This window comes from Eumetopias jubatus, unplaced genomic scaffold (genome assembly GCF_037043125.1).
Source record: "Eumetopias jubatus isolate StellerSeaLion01/CBP00866 unplaced genomic scaffold, mEumJub1_p1.0 scaffold_5, whole genome shotgun sequence".
Taxonomy (NCBI): Eukaryota; Metazoa; Chordata; class Mammalia; order Carnivora; family Otariidae; genus Eumetopias; species Eumetopias jubatus.
In genome coordinates this window covers 80,969,300-80,976,269 of record NW_028274811.1, presented here as the reverse complement: position 1 = coordinate 80,976,269, position 6,970 = coordinate 80,969,300, and positions in this window count along the sequence as shown.

Here is a 6,970-nt window from a genome sequence, read left to right as displayed (position 1 = left end):
AGAGCACGAGAGGGAAGAGGGTCCGAGGGAGAAGCAGACTCCCCGCTGAGCGGGGAGCCCGATGCGGGACTCGATCCCGGGACTCCAGGATCATGACCTGAGCCGAAGGCAGTTGCTTAACCAACTGAGCCACCCAGGCGCCCAGGATAGTTTTAGATATATAGAAAAAAATGGCAAAGATAGTACAGAGTTCCATTACGCCCCATATCCAATTCCCTATCATTAACATCTCACATTATAATGGTACACTTGCCAAGATTAATGAACCAATATCGATATGTTATTAAGTAAAGGCCATACTTTATTGGCATTTCCTTAGTTTTTACCTAATGTTTACCTAATTGCTAAAAATTAATGCTGAGGAAAATTAAAGCATATGTAAATAAAATGGAGAGATATTCACATTCATGAATGGAACACTCAATATTATTAGGATGTCAAGTCTTGATCTACTGATTGAATGTAATCCCAAACAAAATCCCAATAAATTATTTGTAGTTTTAAAATTCATGTGGAAAGGCAAAATTCCTAGCATAGCCAATGCAATACTAAGAAAGAAGAAAAAACTGGAGATGTCATCTTGATTTTAAGGGTAATTATAAAGGTACAGTAATCAAAATGGTGTGGTATGGCTGAAAAACAGACACAAAGATCAATGGAGCATAATCAAAAGTCCTGAAATAGACTCACAGAAATATAGTCAACTGATTTTTGATGAAGGTGCAAAGAAGAAATGATAATCTTTACAACATATGGTGGGGGGGGGAAGAACACACAGACCTTACACTTTTCACAAAAATTAAATCAAAATGGATTAGAGACTTACATGTAAAATGCAAAACTTTAACACTTCTAGAACAAAACAAGAGAAAGTCTACATGACCTAGGTTTTGTGATGAGTTTGATACAACACCAAAAGTACAATCTATGATAAAAATCACCAATAAGCTGGGCCTTACTAATTTCACTAGTAAGTGGGGCCTTATTAATGTCATGTATTTTTATATTTTCACTTCCAGTATTTATTCATAATCTTATCTACTTTCAATAGATATATATTTTATACAATATGTGTTCTTGCTCCCACTATTAGCATATATTTTTCTATATCATTATGTAGCCTTTGTGGGATTGAGATATTCGTTTACCTAATTTAATTACTTTTAAATGCAAGTGTAGAAAAATATTTAACAACTGCTAGACCAAAATATGATAAATATCCTATGTATACGTAAGTCAGGTTCAAGAGAACTGTAATCATAAAATTGTGGAAATTCTAGTATTTCTTTCACTAGAACATTCATAGTATATCAAACACTTGTATATATGATTAGTTCAAAATTAATGACTGCAACTCTCTTGTTACAGTTATTATCAAATACTGATTAGAAGAACACTTTTGTAAGACCAAGATGACTGAAAATGTTTCCCTAGAGAGTGAAAGTAACTGTGAGATCACAGATCTAAATGCAAAAGTGGTGCTGGATAATGTTTTATACTACACAGGGGTTTTGTCTCAAGAGAAAAATGATGAGACTCTAAACATCTGTTGAATTTTAGGAATAATTTCAAATGTGTCTCAAGTGAGACACTCATGTTGACATCAAGTGGCACTGTGGCATTGGTGTAAAGAGCATGGATGTTAATAATACTTGGGATGAAGTCCAGATTTTGCCACATGCTAGCTGGGTGACATTCTTTCTGTGCCTCAGTTTAGGCATTTCAAAACAGGAGATTTTTCAGGAGGATACTTTGGACTAAATAAGGGAATGTGTGCTGTGTAGGTAATAAATATGAACTACCATAGTCATTATCATTTGTAGCATATTTATATGTAATATACAATATACACTCAAAGTGCAAATACCTAAACATACGAACTTAAAATAGCCAAAACTTACTAATTTATGGTCCTTTAAACATTAAGGGCACCTCATTTCATGTACACACACACACATCATGAAAAAGCAAAATATCCTCAATGTGATGTGATTCCAAGTAAATTAGCACTTTCTATTGCAATTTAAGACCTACATATACTATTGAAAAAGTTATGTGCATACACTGGCAGATAAGAATGCATTTCCCAGAAAATAATTTGATTTTCTAAGATTCTTTTTTTTTTTTGTAAAGATTTTTATTTATTTATTTGACAGAGAGAGAGACACAGCGAGAGAGAGGGAACACAAGCAGGGGGAGTGGGCGAGGGAGAAGAAGGTTTCCCACGGAGCAGGGAGCCCAATGCGGGGCTCGATCCCAGTACCCTAGGATCATGACCTGAGCTGAAGGCAGATGCTTAACGACTGAGCCACCCAGGCGCCCTTGATTTTCTAAGATTCTTATGTTAACTTAGTAAATTAGAATTTTGGTGATATGCCTATATTAATTGCCATTGAAAAAAATATTTTACAATATTAAAAAAAAAATATATATATATCCTAAATTGTGGCCTTTGTGGTTTTTTAAAAAATGTTTTAAGACTATTTCTTAGTGCAGTTTGAGGTTCACAGCAAAACTGACAGGAGGTACAGAGATTTCCCATATATTAGCTGCCCTCCCGCATGCACAGCCTGCCCCCATTACCAACAACCTCCACTAGAGGGTACATTTGCTACAACTGACGAGCCTGCCTTGATAACTAGATAATCACCCAATGTCCACATTTCACATTTTAGTTCACTCTTGGTTTTGCACATTGTATGAGTCTGGACAAATGTATACTGACATATATCTATTATTATGGAGTATAGAGTATTTTCACTGTCCTAAAAATCCTCTGCATTCTGCCTGTTCATCCTTTCCCCCAGTGCAAAAACCTCTGCCAAACACTGACCTTTTTTACTGTCTGTGGTATTGCCTTTTCCAGAACGTCATATAGTTGGGATATACAGTATGTAGCCTTTTCATATTAGTTTCTTTCATTTAGTAGAACATAGTTAAGGGTCCTCTATGTCTTTTCATGCTTGATAGCTTACTTCTTTACAGACCTGAATAATATTCCATTGTCTGGATGTACCACAGTTTATCTATTCATCTACTGTCGTACATTTTGGTGGCTTCCAGGTTTTGACAATCATGAGTAAAACTGCTATAAACATTTCTGTGCAGGTTTTTGCATGGTTTTAACTCCTTTGTGTAAATGGAAACCCGTGTGATTGCTGGATCATATAGTAAGAATACGTTTTAATGTTGTAAGAAACTACAAAACTCTATTCTGAAGTGGCTGTACCATTTTAAATTTCCTCCAGCAAGGATTGAAAGGGCCTGTTGCTCCATATCATCACCAGCACCTGGTGTCCTCAGTGTTCTGGGTTTTGACCATTTTAAGTTATAATGGCATTTCATGGTTGTTTTAATTTGTATTTCCCTGATGAGTATGATAGGAAGCATCCTTTCATTGGCTTATTTGCCATCTGTATATCTTTTTAAATGATATTTCTCTCCATCTGTTCAGGCTACTATAGGAAAAATACTATAGACTGGGTTTCTTAAACAACAATTATTTCACATAACTCTGGAGGCTGGGAAATCCAAGACCAAGGTTCCAGATTTGGTGTCTTGTGAGAGTCAATTTGCTGGTTCACAGATGGCCATCATCTTCTCAGTGAGTCCTCGCATGGTAGGATGGGGAAGAGAGTTCTCTGGAGAATCTTTTATAAGAGCATGAATTTCATTTATGGGGACTCTACTGATCACCTCCCCAAAGCTCCACCTCGGAATACCATCACATTGGGGATTAGGTTTCAACATATGCATTTGGGGGATAGTTAAGGTCTTTGGCCCATTTTTTAATTGGGTTCTTTGTTTTCTTATTGTTGAGTTCTAAGAGTTCTTCACATATTTGGTATCAAAGACTTTTAGCAAAAGTGACTTTTGCAAATATTTTCTCCCAGTCTGCGGCTTGTCTCCTCATTCTCATGACACTGTCTTGTGTAGAGTTTTTTTTTTTTTAATTTTAATGAAGACCAACTTCTTTCTTTCTTTCATGGATTGTGCCTTTGGTGTTATATCCAAAGAGTCATCACCATACCAAGGTTGTCCCCTAAGCCATCTTGTAGGAGTTTTATAGTTTGGTGTTTTCCATTTAGATCTATGATCAATATAGAGTCAATTTTTGTGAAGGGTATAAGATCTGTGTTCAGATTAATTTTTTATTGCATGTAGATGTCCAGTTGTTCTAGCACCACCTGTTGAAGAGACCATCTTTGCTCCACTGTATTGCCTTTACTTCTTTGTCAAAGATCAGTTGATGATATTTATGTGGATCTAATTTGGGGCTCTCTATTCTGTTCCATTGATCTAATTGTCAATACCACTGCATCTTGATAACTGTAGCTTTATAGCAGGTCTTTAAGTTGTATAGTGTCAGTCTTTCAACTTTATTTTACTTCGGTATTATGTAGGCTCTTCTGGCTCTTTTGCACATAAATATTTTTAATTGTATCATTCATTAAAAATATTTCTACATGGAGGGGCACCTGGATGGCTCAGTTGGTTGAACATCCAGCTCTTAGTTTTGGCTCAGGTCATGATCTCATGGGTCTTGAGATCAAGCCCTGCATCTAGCTCCATGCTCAGTGGGGAGTCTGCTTGAAGAGTCTCTCCCTCTGCCCCCCTGACACCAACTCGCGTGTACTCACACTCTCGCTGTCTCTCTAAAGTGAAGAAATAAATAAATAAATAAATCTTTAAAAATATTTCTAAAAAAATAATTTTTACACTATATTATACAAAAAAATTAATGATAGTCATTTTCACTGGAAATGATTTGCAGTTCTTTATTCTCTCTCTCCCCCTCTCTCACTCTAGTTCTCATTCTTGTGCTTACTCCTGTTCCTTCTGAAACAAATAGGCATGCCCACACTGATTTATTAAAACAGGTAAAATGAGGAACACCAATTTTTTGACTATTTAAACTTAATACCTAATAGTTATAAATACTATCAGAAATGCTGAAACAAATAAATACATTTCTCTACAGAGAAAGACTAGCTTTCTAGGTGCATGTGTGCTCAGACCCATACAAAGACACAGACTGGAAGAAAGATAACTTTATACTTTCCTGATGTTGGTCTAATGCTAATGTTAGGATGTTGAGTAATTAAAAGAAGGAGATGTGGCTATATCTTACACTCTGCTGTCTTTCACATACTTTCTAAAGAAGAAAGTAAATTTTCTCCCTTGTCAGAATGCTTACCAGTGTGTGGCTTTATTTAATAGCCAAAGATATTAAATATATCTTTTATAAATCATAAAATCACTAGATAGTAAGATAACCAAATTCTGATAGTCATGCATCATACTTTTTAAATGACCACTATGTTTATAGAAATACAATTGTCCTACAGACTAACATCTGAGCTTTAAAAACATGTAAGTCCCATATCAACAAACTGGTTGCAAGAATCTAAATTGGTTGCAAGAATTTAAATTATGTAGCTTTTGTGAGATGCTTTGCTCCTTTACACTTTGCCAAAGCTGAGACATAGAAAAAGCAAACCACGTGGCTTCAACTGCACTTGAAATTTGTATTTTGAATAAGACTAGTTACATTTACCTAGATTTAGATTGGTTAGAGAAAATCTGAGATTTTGACTTGACAAACAGCTATTGCCCCAAGAGATACGGCGATTAATCCAGGTTGCTCATAGAATATTTGTGTACCAGATGCCATAATATTTCCCAGGTAGAAGAAAAGCTCCCCAAATAATAGAGAACTACATATAAGAGGGTAACTGATTAAGCGGGGCTTGTAGACCTTCAAAATAGCATGCGGCTGTTAATTATTTAGGAAGATGTAACTAGATAAATTAAAAAGGAATACAGTGTATCTTTAACGAGCAACATTTTCCTGCCGTAAAATGTGAAATTGGTTCCAATAATTGACTAAAATCTCCTGGTTACTAAAATCGCCAGGTGTATTTGACTTTACAGTTTATAAAGGAGGTGGACAAAGGAAAGGAATAGTTTTTCATGACAGAGTACCATTAAATAATTTATTAAAAGAGAAAGTACAATACCAGAAACTGCGTGCCATCATATCTTGAGTGAAACAGAGAAAGTCCTATATGCAACTAATGAATCATTGAACATTATACCAAAAACAAATGATGCATTATATGTTGGATAATTGAATTTAAATAAAAAAAAAGATCAACAATACCAAAAAAAAGAAGAAATTCCTATAAATTGAAACTATACTAACTGTTCCCCCATAATGAGTACAGACTTTAAAAAAATACTATTTCAGTAACAAACTACTTTTAAGGTTCAACTGCAGTGGAGATTATTCCAGTCTCTATTTTTTTATTTAATTTCTATTCCCACTTTTCTTTGGATGGCCAGTTGTGTTAGGGACATGATTATTTACCGTGAAATTTCACTTAGAAGTTATTTTAAAAACCAGGTCTTCAACATTATTATGAAAGATTTAAATGCTAATTTAAACAAATTAAAATGTCCTCGCAACTATTATTACTGCCTACCAGAGGCCTGATGTATTTTTCCCTTTCTTGTATCAGCTCTCTAATCTTTGCTTCAGGGAGTATTCTGCAAGACAACTCAAGCTGCTGAGAGCTTCTGCTTTAGAATCCGCACGTGGAGTGTTTTCTCTGTGTGTGTTTGCTGTAAATAATTAATGGGTCTAAGTGATTCTAGATTGGCAATATGCAATGTGATATTCACTATCTTAATCTCCTTATCTCCTTGGATTAAGCAGAGGCTGCCCCATGGGGCTTCTGGCCCCTGGAAACAAAGCATAATAATGCACATGAAAATTGCTTACTTAATCAGTAGTCTCAGAGAGGGCTGTGAAAGTTAACATCATAAGAATCCCAGGAAATAGGTTATTATTATGACTTTATTAGAGATAAGGCTAAAACTTCACACATTATCCAATTTTTTAGGGTTACAAAGAAAAATAGGAATTGGAAAGTGATATTTCCTTTTGCTTGTATTAATGATACAATGA